At 30.8% G+C, this 19,274-nt stretch overlaps 1 protein-coding gene across 5 annotated transcripts in view; it reads left to right on the top strand.

Annotated features, from left to right (window-relative positions):
- The window catches only part of eag (potassium voltage-gated channel protein ether a go-go), a 204,109-nt gene that overhangs the window by 16,112 nt on the left and 168,723 nt on the right, over nucleotides 1-19,274 (top strand). For 4 of the 5 annotated variants that reach the window (XM_075299102.1, XM_075299104.1, XM_075299105.1 and 1 more), the window contains exon 2: nucleotides 8,458-9,238. The exons of the other annotated variant lie outside the window; for it this stretch is intronic. The gene's annotated coding sequence lies outside the window, so the exon portion shown is untranslated. The remainder of the gene's footprint in view (nucleotides 1-8,457; nucleotides 9,239-19,274) is intronic. 5 annotated transcript variants of the gene reach the window in all.

A 19,274-nucleotide genomic window follows, 5' to 3' on the forward strand; every position in this document is an offset into this window, starting at 1 on the left:
GATAAATATATATGGCAGCTATATCTAAACCTGACCCGATTTTTTCCAAAACCAATAGCGATTGTCTCTGTCCCAAGAAACGGCCGTATGCCAAATTTGAGGACGATCGGACTTAAATTGCGAGCTGTACTCTGTGCACAAAATTACATATACAGACAGACGGACGGACAGACGGACAGACGGACATCGCTAAATCGACTCAGAATTTTCTAAGATATTTAAGATAATATCAGTACACAGAAAAAAATTTCACCAAAATATTTCCAATTGAAATTTTCAAAAATTAATTGAATTTAACAATTTTCTATAGAAATAAAATTTTGACAACATTTTCTATAGAAATAACATTATGACAAATTTTTCTATAGAAATAAAATTTTGACAAAATTTTCTATACACTCAACAATGGGAAAAAAATTATACACAAATTAAGTATAAAGATTTACTAAATTCGTATTTCTCACAAAATAGTTAATTATTTCTTTAAATTGTTAATTTTTACTACAAGTGACTTCATCATGAACTTCGTATGTCACTAAAGACATTCTTGCAATTTTGATGTCCAATTTTTTTCCTCAAACTACAAAATTTTCTTTAACAAATGTAAAAACCTAATTATGTCTAATAAATTTTCTTCAATTTGTCGAAAAATATTTACTTATTTTTGTGATATTGGCGTGATGCTAGCGTTAGTAATACTGTTTAGTTAAAATTTTCTAAAAAAAAAAAAATAAAATTTCCTAAAATTCATCGAAAGTTTTCTTCCTGGTGGGTTCACTGTTTTTTCAGTGTAGAAATACAATTTTGAGAAAATTTTCTATAGAAATAAAATTTTGAATAGAAATAAAATTTTGAACTTTAAAACTTAAAATTTCCTAAAATTAACCGAAAGTTTTCTTCCTGGTGGGTTCACTGTTTTTTCCGTGTAGAAATAAAATTTTGAGAAAATTTTGTATAGAAATAAAATTTTGAATAGAAATAAAATTTCGAGAAAATTTAGTATAGAAATACAATTTTGAGAAACTTTTCTATGTATCATTATTTTTAATTAATTCAATTATTTCTTTAGTTGACTTGGGTGAGTGGTGATACAATCATTTCTGTGATTGAAGGCATTTCATTTTGCATTTAAATATTTTTTTAAATTATATTTTAACACGAATTTCCCTAGCCTTTAGTATCGATATGGCTGGGAAGATGGTTCATTTTTATACGCTAACCTCTTACTGAAATTTACAGAGTTTTTCCTGAATACCAAACATTCAAACTTTCCTTCTCCTTAGTGAAAACATTTAGTAAATTCAATTATAGTCATTAATTTTCTTAACTTTCATAGTTTCATCGAGATAAGCCAATTTGAAAATGTTTTCTTTTTTGGAATTGTTGTAACTACTAAATTCAAAAAATTAACAACAAAATTAAAATTACCTTGATAGCACCTAATGACATTAGCCTTCCCATTTCTGGTAACAATTATAAATGAATTAAATGAAATAGAACAAAAAATAAAACAAATTCTAATTGTTACGAAAATTATATACATGAAAATAGAGAAAATGAAGTTATGACGAGGACATTATTCAAAGCTAATTTCTTGACACGCAAGACTCATAATCTATTCACAATAAATTAGGAAAAAAAATATTTCTCCCATATACAAATGAATAGTGACTGGGGTGGTTTCAATGTGATGGATGTAATTGTTACACAAGGGAATTTAATATGAAATTGTATAATATTGGATTTAAGATAGATGTAAGAGAAAAATTAATAAAAATGAAGAAATTAATGAATTAAAAAAATAATGAACAAATACTGATTTTTGTTCAGAGGCACCTACCATAGCAAATCTTATTACTGAAATTAAAGTCCTTCTAACTTAAACTCACCTTCAAGAATAAATTATGCCATATTCAAGTAGATGAAGGCTTGACATAAGTTTCAGGTTATGTGTGTGAAGATAAATTCGAATTTAAAATTGCGGCAGAGGACTTAGCCGAGACACAAACCAGCACCTTCAATGTAATTTTAAATTCGAATTTAAAAAATTAAATATTACAAATATATCATTTTTTTGAAAACGCTAAGAATTTTTAAATGGAACTTGATAGAATACGTTAAAGACGGCCCTGAGTATCCTTAATTTGAACAAATTTCATCACAAACATAATTTAGAAACCGGCAAAATTAACATTTTGTTTAACAAAAAAGGGCCTATTGTGCGGTTCCAAACGGGGTTCCAAAACGAAACTACCACCATTGGATAGGATATTTTCCGACTGAATTTACATCAACGAGGTAGGTCTTAGTGCGTACTATTCAAATTCGAAATAATTTCATTGGAAAAGTATTTCAGAAAGCGGAAAATTGAAAAATATTTTCCGACTGAATTTACATCAACGGGGGCCACTGTGCGAAAACCGATCCAATTAATCCAATTGATCCAATTAATTTTTTAATTGATTTTTTTTTGTGTAGCTTGAGGATTTAATTAAACGGATATCAGTGTTTTATAGAGAATTTTGAAATAATTGTTTTTCAATTTAAATGCCCTCTTATCTAATACTGATTTTATTCCCATATCATAGAAATCCACTTCTTGAATTTTATCTACTACAGAAACTTTTCTTTGAATTTTTTTGGCGGTACACCTTTCCTTGGAATATATTGGGGCAAAAAGGGGGAAAAGTGCAGAAAGTGGGAAATTTGCCTTTAACGTGGAACAATGGTAACACCGCTGTCAAATACATTCATTTCGAAGAATTTTTGAATTTATTAAAACCGAGCTGTTCTCAGTTCAATTGAATTTTCTTTTATATAAAAATTTCCATATTAAAATCGAATCACATAACTCTACAAATTTATATTACCCAAAATTTTCTATCAAATCCATTTTAATAGAAATATTTAGAATGAAAGATGCTTCAATTTGTAAGAGGAAATTTCCCAAATGTTTTCTCCATAAGGAGTTAGCATAAAGGGCCCAAAATTGAGTTATCTCTCCCAGCCAGATCTATACTAAAGGCTGTGGAAAGGTTCATTCGCCCGAACCGAAACATGTACAGTCCAGGCGTGTATAGATTTGTATCTGGCGTTTTCTTTTCAATGGCTCTATTAACCTGTTCCTTAATCTATATCTGTCCATAAAGCTCGAAAAATAATTGTATAATTAGATATAATGCATTTGGACGTCAATTGCCTGTTTTCGGTATCAGGCTAACATGAAATATAATAGAAATATTTAGTTCATAAAATTTTCTGTGAATTTTTATACTTGTTTTCTAGCTTAATTATTTAATAAATAAAAAAAATAGTTCTTTAATAAATAGAAAATAATTAATCAAGCTTGAGATCGTTTTTTGTATGTATTGGGTTCTTTATTTTTCAATATTTCGCAATTACATTGAATTGCTTCATCAGGAGTCGATGAAGCAATTCAATGTAATTGCGAAATATTGAAAAATAAAGAACCCAATGCATACAAAAAACGATCTCAAGCTTGATTAAATATTTTCTATTGGATAAAAGAATCAAAATTTCTAGTTCTTTAATAAATAGAAAATAATAGAAATAGAAAAAAATTGTTTAAGACACATAGAAAATATTGTTCAGGGTTTTTTTATTTAGTACCAAATATTCTCCCATTTTCCTTCCCCCAACTGAATCAACAATATTGAGGGCATATCCTAATGAAAATAAATGAGTTTGTTTACTTCATGTCTTTCGGTTGCGTTTTACCTCCTAAATTAACCCCCATTTGTAGATTGTGAATTGTAGTAGTAGTGGTAGTGGCAGTGGTGTTTCTTTGGAAAGCTTTAACTTAAACTTAATCTGAAACGTTTTAATGTAATAAAGTCCAATGAATCTAATTTACCGCACATTCTTTCTGTTACACATAGAAACATATTCTCATATGAACTGCTAAGAGAGAAGTAAAAATATCAAATGAAATAATGAACGTGTATGTTACAATGGTGGAATTTTTTGCGTCTATTTTCTGTGGAAATGTTGGTGAATAACTAAAGTATTTTAAATTAAATAAAATAGCCTTTAAACGAATTTACTCTTATCAACATAATAAATGCTATAAAAAATTATACTAATTGATATTAATTATACGCATAAATAAAAGAAAGAATGCTACGTAATGGTGAATATGCCAGCAGGATTTAGTTGAGACTCGAAATCTCGAAATCTATTACAGTGAAACCTCTCAGAAGTGTAGCCCTAAATTTGTCCACTTCCTGCCTTTATGAGAGATTAATTTTAATGTGATAAAGTGGCATCGGTCTCGCAAAAAGTGTCTAAATTTAATTGGTTTCACTGTATATAATATCGGCCTTATCAAACAGGTAGATTTATTTGACATTTAATTGGATTTATCTGGTATAATTAGCAGTAATTATGTGCCTAGGTGTCCTTTATTGATGAATGCCATCTATAAGGCATATACATAAAATAAATGAAGCTATATTTATTTACAAAAAAAAATGTATATCTGTACAAAGAGATTAAATATCCATTAATACATTTGATATTTAATTGGAAAATAATTTGTAAAAATGTAATGTGAAAAGATATATTGATGTATTTTTCATTAGATATTAATACACATGCAATTTACTGTTGAAGTGCTAGTAATAATTAAAACCTCTCCCATTTAATATCATAATTTATTATGGTTTTAAATTTTTAATAAATAAAAATATTGCAACAACAAGAAAACTTTATTTACATATAATTAAAAATTAATCATACGCTTTTATTTCTAATAAGCTGCCCCTGACGTTTATTAGAAATAATTAAAATTATCATACGCCAACTTGTTGATAATTACACATAAAAAAATTTCAATTAATTTTTAATTGAAATGTTTTCAATCACAGAAATGATAGTATCAATTAAAAAATTAATTGAAGGTCAATTAAAAAATGAATTGATCCAATTAAAAAATTAATTGATACTATTAATTTTTGTGACTGATTTTTGTTTCAATTAAAAAATTTGCTGAATCAATTAATTGAATATTTTTTAAAACTCAATTAAAATTTTAATTGGAAAAATTTTCGTGAAATTTTTTTCTGTGTATCTAGAAAATTCGGATGGATAGAAAATCGAAATCTTTCGCTAAGCAGGAAATTGTGTTCTTCTAAAGATGGAGTTAATTTTCATTGTACACCGAAATAAAAGTGAACTGTTTTATAGGAAGAATGAACTACCACGCATGAAAATTGAACTAAATTTTAACAGGTTGGGTGATAAGTCCCCGGTCTGACACATAGATGGCGTCGCTAGTATTAAATTCATATTATTTTTATATAGTACCAACCTTCAAATGATTCGTGTCAAAATTTGACGTCTGTAGTCAATTATTTTGTGAGATAGAGCGTCTTTTGTGAAGCAACTTTTGTTAATTGAAAAAAAAAAATGGAAAAAAGGAATTTCGTGTTTTGATAAAATACGGTTTTCTGAAGGGAAAAAATACGGTGGAAGCAAAAACTTGGCCTGATAATGAGTTTCCGGACTCTGCCCCAGGGAAATCAACAATAATTGATTGGTATGCAAAAAAAAAGCGTGTTGAAATGAGCACGGAGGACGGTGAAAGCAATGGACGCCCGACGGTGAAAGCAGGTGGTTACCGACGAAAACGTCAAAAAAAATCCACAAAATGATTTTGAATGACCGTAAAATGAAGTTGATCGAGATAGCAGAGGCCTTAAAGATATCAAAGGAACGTGTTGGTCATATCATTCATCAATATTTGGATATGCGGAAGCTCTGTGCAAAATGGGTGCCGCGCGAGCTCACATTTGACCAAAAACAACAACGTGTTAATGATTCTGTGCGGTGTTTGCATTTGTTAACTCGTAATACACCCGAGTTTTTTCTTCGATATGTGACAATCGATGAAACATGGCTCCATCACTACACTCCTGAGTCCAATCGACAGTCGGCTGAGTGGACAGTGGACGACCGGTGAACCGTCTCCGAAGCGTGGAAAGACTCAAAAGTCCGCTGGCAAAGTAATGGCCTCTGTTTTTTGGAATGTGTATGGAATAATTTTTATCGTTTATCTTGAGAAGGGAAAAACCATCAACAGTGACTATTATATGGCGTTATTGGAGCGTTTGAAGGTCGAAATCGCGGCAAAACGGCCCCATATGAAGAAGAAAAAAAGTGTTCCACCAAGACAACGCACCGTGCCACAAGTCATTGAGAACGATGGCAAAAATTCATGAATTGGGATTCGAATTGCTTCCCCACCCACCGTATTCTCCAGATCTGGCCCCCAGTGACTTTTTCTTGTTCTCAGACCTCAAAAGGATGCTCGCATGGAAAAAATTTGGCTGCAATGAAGAGGTGATCACCGAAATTGAGGCCTATTTTGAGGCAAAACCGAAGGAGTACTACCAACATGGTATCAAAAAATTGGAAGGTCGTTATAATCGTTGTATCGCTCTTGAAGAGAACTATGTTGAATAATAAAAACCAATTTTGACAAAAAATGTGTTTTTCTTTGATAGACCGGGGACTTATCAGCCAACCTGTTACTTAAAAAAAGTAAGATTTCATTAAGCTGTGGAAAATTTCGATAAAAGTAATAAAATTTAACTACAAGCATAATTTGTTTCCAATAAAAATAAGTTAAATTTAGCATTAGTTTAACTACAGAAATTTTTTCTGTGTACTAAAATTTCTTTTAAGGTATTCTATGTTTGAACGCTATACATTTGATTTTCTTCAATTTAAACAAAGTTAAAGCCAATAATATAAGGAAAATTTAAAAAAAAAAAATTGGCTAGTATTATTCAAAATATCTGTTTCGAAGAGAAGAGAAAAGAAAACACAAATACTGAAATTTTTCTAAACTATATATTTTTTTTTTTTTGATCGACGTTTCATTTTTTGGTGTGGATATTGAATTTTCATTCGAAATGATTTTGGTCTTAATTACCAGATTCTTTTTGTGTGGGATCTGTAACTATATAAAGGGTGGTTAAATTGTAAGGGCCGATGTTGAATGTGAACCACATCTAAACGCCAAGTTTTTTTCCGAATTTTATTTGACATTTCTCTATTTCAAACTTACTCAATTTGAACCATGGAGAGATACACAATCCAACAATGTGTTAAATGGTTCCAAGAAATGGCAACAGTGGATGATCAATTTTCGAAGAAAATCATCTTCAGTGATGAGGCACATTTTCACCTCAGTGGATTCGTCAATAAACAGAATTGCCGCATTTGGACGAATGAGAATCCAAGAGTGATTGTCGAAAAACCAATGTACCCACAAAGTGTGACTGTTTGGTGCGGTTTATGGGCTGGCGGCATCATCGGGCCGTATTTTATCCAAAATGAGGAAAATTACACGAAATTTTTTCCAATTAAAATTTTAATTGAGTTTTAAAAAATATTCAATTAAAAATTTAATTGATTCAACAAATGTTTTAATTGAAACAAAAAACAATCACAAAAATTAATAGTATCAATTAATTTTTTAACCCTTTCACTACCGATGTCCACTTAGAAGGACATTCGAAAAAGACACCAAATTCTATTTTCCCCACTTAGTTTCGATTTATTTCTCGATGTTATTTTAAAGTAGAGGCCTTAATCTAAATAAGCTATAAATATTTTCCATATTGGTGAGCACTAAAATATATTTGTATAAACTTTTTTAACAATAAACGAAAAATACGAAAATTTGAGAAAATTTTTCTTTTGTATGTTTCTAGTAAATGGACATTTATAGAAAAACTATAGCTGATACTTTTACGGTTTCCTTTTTGTATTTTTTCTCATACTGTGAAAGATATTATAGGACAAATAGGGCTTATTTTTGTAAGGCCATTTGGTCACAATTCAAGAATCAAGTTTTCAGAAAAAGCTCATATAGCTCTTGAAGTAATTGAGGTAGGTTCTCAAAATGACAATTTTTGTTCTACATGATGTTAGTACAAGTAAAAACAGAAGAAAAATTAAAGTTTTTAATATTAGGTTTATTTCGGTAGTGAAAGGGTTAATTAACCTTCAGTTAATTTTTTTTTTGTGTGCAATTTTGGGTTTTGCGTATTAAGAATCTATTCCCATTGTCTTTAATATTTGTCAGACATTTTCTATTTGCCCTACCTTTCATATTTAAATGTGGTTAAGGTGTGAACTTGGGTCATTTTATTCCCATTCATAAAATATAACCCTTTTTGTGAATTGAGTGGTCAAATTAATTTTGTGTTTTGCTAAAGCCTTTTGTAGCCATCTAAAATAGGAAATTCTCCTTATACCAAAAGAAAAATACAAAAAAAAACAACATTACAAAGCTCACAAAAACAAAATAACAAAACAACACGCTAAGAATTAATTAATCGATCGGTTTTTTTTTGTTTTTGAGGGGGGATTTTGCACCTATAACAAACCTAACGAAAAATTTTCCATTTGTTTTCGTTTTTATTTCAGAAAGTGTTTTTATTCCCTAAAAAGCCAATAAATTCCAAGAAAATGAGCCCTTAAAGTGTGTTTGTTATAATAAAAGGCTAAAAGTGAAATTAAGACGAGATAAGCAGAAAAAAATAAATATAAAGAAATATACATCAACAAATAATGACTTTAAGCTATAAATAAATTTATCAACACAAAAAAAAGTATTTGCCATAAAATATTAAAAACGAAACAAAAACAAAATGTTGCCGCTTATTAAACATCCAATAAAAAGTGAAGTGGTATGGTATTATTGTGAAAATATGTCAAGCCTTTTTGCATTAAGAGCTGAAAAGTAAGGACAACGATTTCTTCCCATTGAAGAATAAAAGGAAGGAAGTCCAAATTGTTTGAGAAAAAAAAGCAACAAAAAGAAAATGTATAACCCATATACTCTGCTGCCCCAATAATAAAATGCTGCTTTAATTCATCCCAACAGACAGCTGGCGCCTGTTATCAGTTTTTCTTGGCTACGCTCAAGCAAAAAACGTCAGATCAAAGGCCTGTTTCCATAGAAATAGGTAACTTTGCTGGTTTTTGTTTTTTATTCTCCTGGCAAAAGTTTGCAACAAAAGAGTGAACAGTTTTTGTGGAGCAACTGCCACTGGGGCAAATACTCGTAGTGTAACAAAGTAGAATAAATTGAAAAAAAAAAAAAACAGAAAGTTCAAATTTTTAACAGATTTTCATCGCCTGCGCTGTTTTACTGTTCCTGGTCCTTAAGTCTACATCACTGGTTCATAGTTTATTTGGTCTGGTGGTAAGTATTGCCAAAAAGAATTCTGTTTTCGTTTTTTCGTTATAGGGGATTTCCATTTCCCTCTCGTAAACTACATCAGTAAATTGTTTCTTTGCCAACATTCTGCTTTGGTAAAGGAAACAGTGAAAGCAATGAAAGGGACGAAAAGAAAGAAAGTTATTGAGAAAATTTGTTAGTTTTTGTCAAATTGTATTTGGCCACCAGTTTTATGACTGCGTTCAAACAAACACAGTGGGGGCAATATGGGATTAATTTCATAACAAGAAAAAAATTTTTAGAGAATCCCAAATGCCTTATCAATTATGGCAAAATCCAATTGTAAGAAAAAGGGAAATTTTAAGTCCTAAAAAAAAAGGATTTCGATTACAGTATTAAAGTAGAATTCCTCATCGTTTAAAGATTAACCCTAGAAAGCGTATCCTACTGATAGTCACGGATAAGCCAATCATACGTCTGTGGTTTGTGGTTTCATAGTTTGTCATCACGTGGACAAAATTCTTGAATTTTCGTTTTAAATTTTTGTATTTACACCGATTCTATATACAAATCTTTATCATTTAAACACGTTTTTGCCCAAACTTTTATTTATTGTGTAACAAAAAAATCACATATTCGATACTCATTTTCATGAGGGAGAGCGAAAAACTTAAAAAAAAAAACGCATACGTCTATCAGACGTAGATAAGCTGTTTAGGGCTAAATGAATTATTATTAAAATATATCATACGCAACATGGCACTTGAAGTTAAGAGTAATCTATAATAGTCATACGCCCATGGGGACTTTCTGAACTTTTAGCTCATAATTATTATAAATTGTATTGTAACTGAATTTAGGGATTTCTGAGTGTTTCAAAGCTTCTCTAAGTGGACTGGTCTATAAAAAAAGGAGGTTCCTTGTCATTGAGCTAAACATGGAATCGAGCAGCACTCAGTGATAAGAGAGAAGTTCAGCACTGTGGGGTCACAATTGGCTGTATAGTCTAAGAGGGCCTGATATATCGGGTAGCCACTATACCTAACCTAACCAAAATCTGCTATATTTATAGATAACTTAAAAAATGATATTTTGTATTCTATGTGATATTAAAAAATCAATATTGAAATATTCAACCAAGGTCTTTACATGCCACAGCCAATGTACAAAGTTCTATTATTATGTCCATACTATGTAGCACGAAGAAAGTGTTTTTTTGGCGTATCGTCCCAATATTTTGTTTTATTTTTTTTAACTGTTTTCATCCTACCCTTTGTTTTCGTATCTTATAATGAAAATATAGTACTTGATTTACGTCTGTAGTTGTCTGGTTTAACAAATTATAAAGTTTTTTTTTGTGAATAAATAAGCCTATAATTTCTCTTTCATCAATCAATAATGCCCAATATCGTTTTTAGTTCAAAGATAAGGACTACTATGGGTTCATCCACTTAAAATTTTTTTTGAAAGGCTCAGAAATGTCACCGTTATTATAGAGGGCAAAAAAATATCACACACACAGTTTGCTGGCTGAAATTTGTATAGAATTCGACAAAAATACAAATTCAAAATGACAATTTTTTTACTATTTTGAATTTTAGGCATATCGGATTAAAATCTTTTTATGTAACGTATAAGTATTTCAAAGGTTTAACATAATCATACGCTACCATGACCAAATAATATATAAATTAAAATTACTTATACGCCATATAATACAAGAATGTTTTTTGTCAGCAATACTCGTACATTCCGTGGACTTCTTATTAGGTCAATTACACGCAAAGAAGGAATATGATCACCTCAACCATGTTTCGAGAGCAAAATGTTATTTTTGGACGGTGACCATGGAACATTTTCGTCGCAAAAATTGTGTTTTCTCGGCAAACATATACATGGTTGCCGAAGTAAGCCATATGCTTTTTGAGAAAATAAAATGGTTGCCGCAAACATATTACATGTTCTCCGTCCAAAAATAACATTTTGCTCGCGAAACATGGTTGAGGTGATCACATTCCTTCTCTGGGTGTACACACCCTAAAAAAATCGCTTCTGTACATATACCCCAAACACATTTTGCTTCAAGCATATATATGTTCAGGATTGGTCCAAACAAAATATTGTTTGTATTGTGCAAACATATTATGTTTTACCTTAGGGCATACACTGGTTATAAAAAATTTTAATGAAATTTTCTTTGTGTGGATATATTTTTATGGCGCCAATTGGTTACATCCATTAACATATTTTACTTGCAGCTTACTCTCTAGGTCTCTCTTGCAGCTTACTCTCTAGGTCTCTCAGCTTTAAAAAAAATGCGGTTTGGTTTCTTCTCGATATCTTCTACTCCAATATCTTCTACTTTTGATTTTTCTTCGTTTCTCAGTAGATCCACAAAATTTTCTTTTCACTTTTATCTTTTGCCACAGCAAAATGAACTCAATTCGACAATTGTCGGTTTTTTTACTTTGGGCAATGCCAGAAGGCTACTACAAAAAATGTAATACACCTATACCGCAATGGTGATATGAAATTCGACCCCATTCTTGTCTTTTAGATTTCCAATTTCTTTTTTTTTGCAATACTGGGAAACAGTAACATTTGCCGAGGAAACAACTACAAATGCTTTATATCTTGCCAGCAACATGCATCCAACTTGTCCACTGGCTGTTTTCTTTTGCACAATGACAAAGATGTTCTTTATATTTACCGAAGATTGATAAAATGAACAGAAATGTAATTAGGGGAACGCTATACCAAAAACTTACCTTTTTATTTAAGAAAAAATAGTATTGCTATAAAATGTCGACATAGTTATCCTTTCAAGCCCTTAGAAATAACCAAACACAAATCAGCCTAGATTCTTTTCAAAAGAAAATAAATATTTGTAGAGGAAATAAAGATTTTGGAACACTTCTAAAAGGGAAAATGAAACCTTAATTAATTATGATAGTAGATGGAAAGACAACAAAAGCCTAATTGCGGAAATGAAAGTCTTATATTTTTTAAGACTCTTAAGTAATTGTAAGAGGAAGCAAGTAAGAAACGATAAATGTAAAGAGAAGCTGGCTATATGGTCACGGTTTCATCACACATCTTTATAGAAAATATTTAGGTTCGAAAAAATTGTGGAATTCATTTAAATTTACATTCATTCATTTAAATTTACAAAACTTTTTTCCAGTTCAATTCAATTTGACCACTTCTTCATATACCCCTATTCCTGCTTTTATTTGATAAATAGGCTATTATTCTAATACGCTTTTATTGATACCTCATCATTATGGTCTATGACCATAGGCAAAATTTGTTCTATGACTATATGCATTAGTTAGGGGGTTTGCAGGAGAGGGTTCAAAGTAATTCTTCTCTAAACTGATGGTATTTTTTCATTCGATCGATTATTCTACTTTACTCAAAGTTTATGATTTTTGTTACTGTGGTGGAGTGTTTCATTTTTATGGAGGGCTGTTTATACAACCACATTCATTCACCCACCAAAATACCCAGATACGACCTTCAAGTGTATGTGTTTTTTTGTTTTTCACACAACTGCTTACCCCCCAGCAAACAAATCACAGCCTACTTTAGGGCTTCCATGGCATTTACTGTTGCGAATAACAAAAACAAAGTACAGGAATCAACATAAACATCCCCTCCTTCAAACAGAGACAAAACCCCTAAGCTGATGGACTACTCCACACACACACACACATACCCACTGATATAAGTATTAGTGAAAAATGATTACAATACATTTACAATACGTCTCTCTTTCCTTCGTCTCTTTTACACATCCATTTTGCCCTTCTTTAGGTCCTTACTCTGACTTTTATATGAGCAACAAAGAAAACAAAAATCCACAAAATATTTTTGTCTGTTTATTTTTGGCGCCATGATTATGAGTTTGTTTATGACTCCCATAGTAAAAATGAATGTAACATCAAGAGAATGACAAGAGAGAGCGAAGAGTTTCATCATGGAAAGCCGAAACAGTCTGACAACAGAGAAAAATGCAATAAAATTTATGATTTTCCAAACATACATGCAAACCCAAGCACAAAATTCTTGCAATCAGCCACTCAGCGAAAATCAAACACGAAATGATTGAATACATTCTAGTTGAGTGAGTTGACTTCAAACAAATATTTGTTGGTGTAGCATATTTTTAGGGGTCAGTCAGAATGTAAAGTAAAGCAAAGCCAACCAATTTATAGTTATTGACAGAATCGTGTTTCTCCGTTTCACTTGACTTTACTTATTTATGAGTGTGTTTTAGTCTTTTCCATATGTAGACATATGCATGTGTTTGTGTGTGTGTGTGTGGTTATTTGGTGGGCGTTTAGTCATTACAGCCATAATGCTCAAGGACATATTTTTATGGACGAAAATTACTACTCGTGCCTTAACTGTGACGATATTCTCTGTATTTTGTATTTCCAGACTAATTGATTGGCATTTCCTATCAATGCCTAAGCATGTGCTACATTCCAATGTTCGGTATTAACACAAATGTGATTGTTCTATGTGGCTGCCATTACGAATGTGTGCGTTTGTGTGTTTTAGTCAATGTATATGTGTTTGTGTGCATAATTTAGCATAAACATGCTTTTACGCATTTCAACATTGGATTACCATTAGCATGAACATGAAGCTTCCAGCTCACCCAATGTTATCTAACAAGCTGGAGATTACATTTAAGTCTAACCGCAGTAAAGGGGAGATAGTGGTAATGGAGTTGCCTACCCATACACAGAAAGAGAAATATAGGGTTATTCAAAATGGAAAATATTTTAAGTATGAAATAAATTTTTATTATTTTTTACTTCTTAAACTAGGTTTTGTTCGTGAATACAATAATTATAGGCTTTGTTACATTTTTGGAATAAAAATGGAAAGGACTCATTCAATTAAAAATGTATTACTGCTAGAGCTTTGATTTCGCCTGAAGTGAAGTGGCAGATACAATTTCTTAAATGCCAAATTTAGATTACTCGGACCCGGACTTAGTAGTGTAAATTAGATAATAACTTTAGCATAAAAACAAAGCATTTTTTATAACTAATTTTCCTTATAATGTGAATCACAAATTATTTCTTCCTATGTTCTCTAGTGTGACCCATTTTTGAAATCCCCTTCAATCAGCATGAAACGAACGAAATGCTAATTCTAATGACCAAATACCATTGCCAATGACTGATTGGATTTGTCCATTTACTATGGATGTGTGGTTTCTCTTTCACTTTTCTGTCACCCATTCACATGTCCAAAACGTTTGTCATCACATTTGGGATATAAAGCCAAACTTAATTTAGTGGAACATATCAAAACGTGCCAATGAGTTTTTTGGCCTTGAAAGATATATGTGAGAGAATACGAATAAAAGTTATGTTGATTTTTCATGGTAGCTGTAATCAAAAAGGGCCAAGGGTATTGGTGATCACAATATAAATATTTGGAGAAATAAAATGGTATATGTAGTTACATGGGCCATTAAGAGGGAGGGTGTATGAGACAGAGAGAGAGAATAACAGTAGGTGTACAATTGAATCGATTCCTAAGCAAATTACTTCTAGATTCCCAATTACAGCTTATATGCTTTTTGTTTATATGGTTATCTAAAGAAATGTCCATTAGGAGAGTATATGAGAGAGAGAGGGAGGGAGAGTAACAGTAGGTATTCAATTGAATCGATTCCTTAGCAGATTACTTCGAGATTAACAATTAGAACTTATATACAATATGTTTATATGGTTATCTAAAGAAATGTCTAATAGGAGAGTATATATGAGAGAGAGAGAGAGAGTAAGAGTAGCAGTTTAATTAAATCTATTCCTAAGCAAATTACTTCTAGATTCCCAATTACAGCTTATACCTTTTAGTATTTCTTTATATGGTTATCTAAAAAATTTTCCATTACGAGAGTATGTGTGTGAGAAAGAAAGAGAGTGACAGTAGGTGTTCACTTGAACACATTCTAGATTTCCCATTAGAGCTTATATTACTTATAAGTATTTGTTTATATGGTTATCAAAGATTAAATTTCCATTTAATTTATTGTGAGGAAAAATTTACATATATCTGAGGTAGCACGTACACATATATTTATTTATGTGTATTTGATAAAATTCTGACAGATTTATTTCATCACAAATACCTAAATATAAAATAGAAAAGTTCTCTGACTTTGGTATTGCTATAAGAACGGCCAAATCACACTTTTTTACTTTTATAAATATATCATATACGTCTTATGGTATTAGATTGCAGGAAGATTATAACTTTACGATACAAAATCAATTTAACCCCCATTTTCATGAAGCTTCGTTAGTGCTACGTTAGCTAACGAACTTTTAACCCGTGATATCAACATATCTGTCATCTTGCGTATATATTCCATATGCCAGTTAGAAACTTAACTGCTGAACATATTTCAGTTAAAGTTAACCGGAGAAAAGATATTTCCGTTTTTCTTTCTGTTAACTGACAGTTAAATCCTAACGGAGCTACATGAAAATGGCCGTAAGTCTTTTAAATTAGTAATGAGGAGTGTAAATATAAAGGCATGTTTAGACGAGACATTTTTGTCCTTTTTCCATTTACCCACCTTTTTCGTTTTAAAAATTCTTAAAAATTTTGTATCATTTTTTGTTAGGTATATCTATCTCCACCTGGCAGTGACAGATTATACCTTATAGTAAATTCTTAGTAAAGTACTTTTCCTTGAAGCCAAACATTGTTATGTTCATTGCTCTTCTGGAATTTCTCAGCGTCAGCAGGATTTACGTCCATTCGAATTATTTCTCCTTCTATTTCTCTTTTCGAAGATTAAGTCTCATATGAATTTATGACAAAGTTGATACTTCTTTCTGTTTTTCTTTTTGCTGACACAATGAGTTAAGAAACTTATGCTCAATATTCGTGCTTTACTGGTACCTTTACTTTATAAAAGTTTTATGCTGACATGTTTATCACATGGATTTCACTTTGTCCTACTACGCCAGAAAAATGTATACATGTGGTGTGGTATTACATTATAATGTTAAGGTAAGCTTAAGTGAATTTGTGTCATTTCATGAGAAAAACGTGGCCCAAGGAAATGTCCTTGGGCATTTCTTATGTCTAGACAAATGGGAAGTTGAGTGGTCGATATTGAAATTTACTTACATTTGCGAAATAAATAAATTAAATAGAAATACTAATGAAGTTTGAGTACTAGGACTCTGGGTCTCATAATGTTGGCTCTGGTGTCGTATAATTATTGGAAAATAATTATACGACACCAGGGCCAAACATGGTGTGATATTAATATTCATCATAAGCATTTGAAAGTTATTATTTGATTTGTTTTAATGGGGGGAGATAAATTACCTCGAATTCAGATATTCATCACCTAATTTTCTTAGTTTATTCCTGTTATATGTGAAAATTGAATATTACAAGACTTGATTAACAAATTTGGAATGAATTCTTTGTATTTGTTATACAGAGGGTTTTAGAAACTTGCCAAGTGACATACAAATTTAAATCACTAATACGCTCCCTTGTAATTCAATGAATTCTACCTATATGCCAGAGCTTTCAAGAAGTTTATCGTCCAATTCTAAATTTAGTTAAAATTATATGTCGAAATTTAAAACTTACGTTACTAAATGACTTAAGAAACTTTTTTATAATGCAAGAATTTTGGTTTCCTTTTGTATTTATTATTATTAATATGTTGATGATAATAATTTTATTTGTTATTAAAAAAAATGTTGAAATTTAAAACTTACGTTACCCAAAACTATTTGATTTTATAATCAAATAATGTTGATTTTCTTTTTGTAGTTCACTTCCTACAACACGGATATGTATGACTTTTTGGCCTTTCATTGAACTTTCAAAACTTATTTTATTCTTGAGTCTTTCTTAAACGAAATGTCACATCGTAAAAATTATTTGAAATTCTACAAAAAAGGTATAAAACCAGCTATCTCATTTCCTTTCGCCCCAAACGACATTTAAATGACATTTGAATAGCGAAAAAAAAATACTAAGAGTAAATCACTACAACAAAACTTGTTAGCATGACAAACAACTTTAAATAAGGGTGTCAATCAAAAATGTCCCACCACCCCCCTCTCCCTACAACAATTTCCTATCAAAATCCAACCACGTACAAATGATTTTGGCATACGTCTACCACAAAGAGTCTATTTGAAAATCTCTCTGTATGACAAAATCATGGCACGACATTGCTTTGCATCTTTCCATTGATTGATTTTCCACAATGATTTAATGCTCATCTCAAATAAAATCAACACCATTCCAATAAAATTACAGCCGTTTGATTTGGCAGCTTAGGGAAATTCACTGATTGCACCAAATTGATAATGCCTTGGAGGCTGAGTGCCAGAAAGTGAAAAAGGCAAAATAATAATGGCAAATGGCAATGCCAACACTAGGGCAAATTTTCTATGTATATCAGATAGATATAAGAGTAGCTCTCATCTGCACTTAATGGTGGATAGATTGTTTAGGACTTTGTGTGAATGAGCCAAATATAATATTTACAATGTAAGTGAAGAAGTTCTGATAATTTGACAATCTGTTGATATTGTCTGAAGGACTTTTCTTAAGGATGGATTAAGGATATTTACATATACGCATGCAAATATTGGGGTATAATGACATTTGCAAAAAGGGTAATAAAATGAAACTAAAAAGTTTAATTCTAAATTTTTTTAATGTTAAAAATGTTTCCCTTTTGTTTACTAAATAATATGATATATTTAAATTTATTCCTTGGTTACATATAAATATTTCGCGTAATTAATTTGTTTCCGTATGACATTTTCTAATTCTCACTGCATTAAATGTTTAAATATATTGAGTTTGATTTATATAAGAATGAAATGGCTGCCCTTTATCCATAAATAAATAAATAAAGATTTTGTTGTTATCCTAAATGGGATTTTTTTCATATTTTGTTCCATATTTGAATTTTGAAAACTTTTGAATTTTTATCTATAATTTTGATTGAAGCTTCTAAATTGTAAATATATTAAATTTATAGATTGTAAAATACTTCATATCTTAGTCATTTATTCATGGTAAATAATGTAAAATATTTGCATATATGCTTAAAATTTTTTTCTTTGATTGTTTTCATATTCCACCCTATTGTCAATAGGCTCACATTAATATGCATTTATGCGTAACCTTATTTGTTTAGGCTATTATGTACAACCAACGTGTGTGTGTATTTTGGTCTCCTTCACACTCACACTCACTCTCTCTCTCCCTCTTCCTCTCCATAGGTTTATCTCCTATTCTTCGGGAAGTATGTATGCTTAATTACTCATACAAGAGATTTGTTTTGTTTATGGGCTTAAACCCGCAAAAGAGCAAAATGTGGCTGTGATACTGTTTTCATCTGCCTTAGTATGTATGTATATGGATAATATCTATGTAAAATTTATTTGCCAATAGAAATTTTAAAATATTTTTTGAAATATGATTCTGTAAAAATTTGTTTTTGAAGAAAATTTGTTGTGGAACTTCAGTGATTTATGGTGCTGCAAATATCCTTAACCAGCGATGAATTTAACATGGGCTTGTCATAGGACGTATGTCCACATTGCACTGAATTTGCACTAAATTTGCATCATTTCATAAGTGATGCACTAAATTTGCATCACTTCATAAGTTGTGATCCGAATTCAGTGCTTTGGAATTAAAAAATTTTGTCATATTTTTTCAAATAAATAATTTTTATAATTTTTAATGCATTCTAACACTTGCGTGTAATGTTGGACCTATAATATTTTAAAAAAATTCGCAATTTTTGTTGAATATATATAGCATTTTTTCCACAATTTAAGTGATTTGTACCCTGTTATTAATTCTTACTCTGGTATTCTATGTTTGTGTTTGTAAGAAGAATAGACTGAATAGTCTTAGGGAGCCTAAAATAATCGCTAAAGCTAACCTAAACCGATATCTGTCTGCACCCAGAGAAGGAATATGTTCACCTCAAACATGTTTTAAGAGCAAAATGTTATTTTTGGGTGGTGAC

Source organism: Haematobia irritans, chromosome 3 (assembly GCF_050003625.1).
Source record: "Haematobia irritans isolate KBUSLIRL chromosome 3, ASM5000362v1, whole genome shotgun sequence".
In the NCBI taxonomy this organism is placed as follows: Eukaryota; Metazoa; Arthropoda; class Insecta; order Diptera; family Muscidae; genus Haematobia; species Haematobia irritans.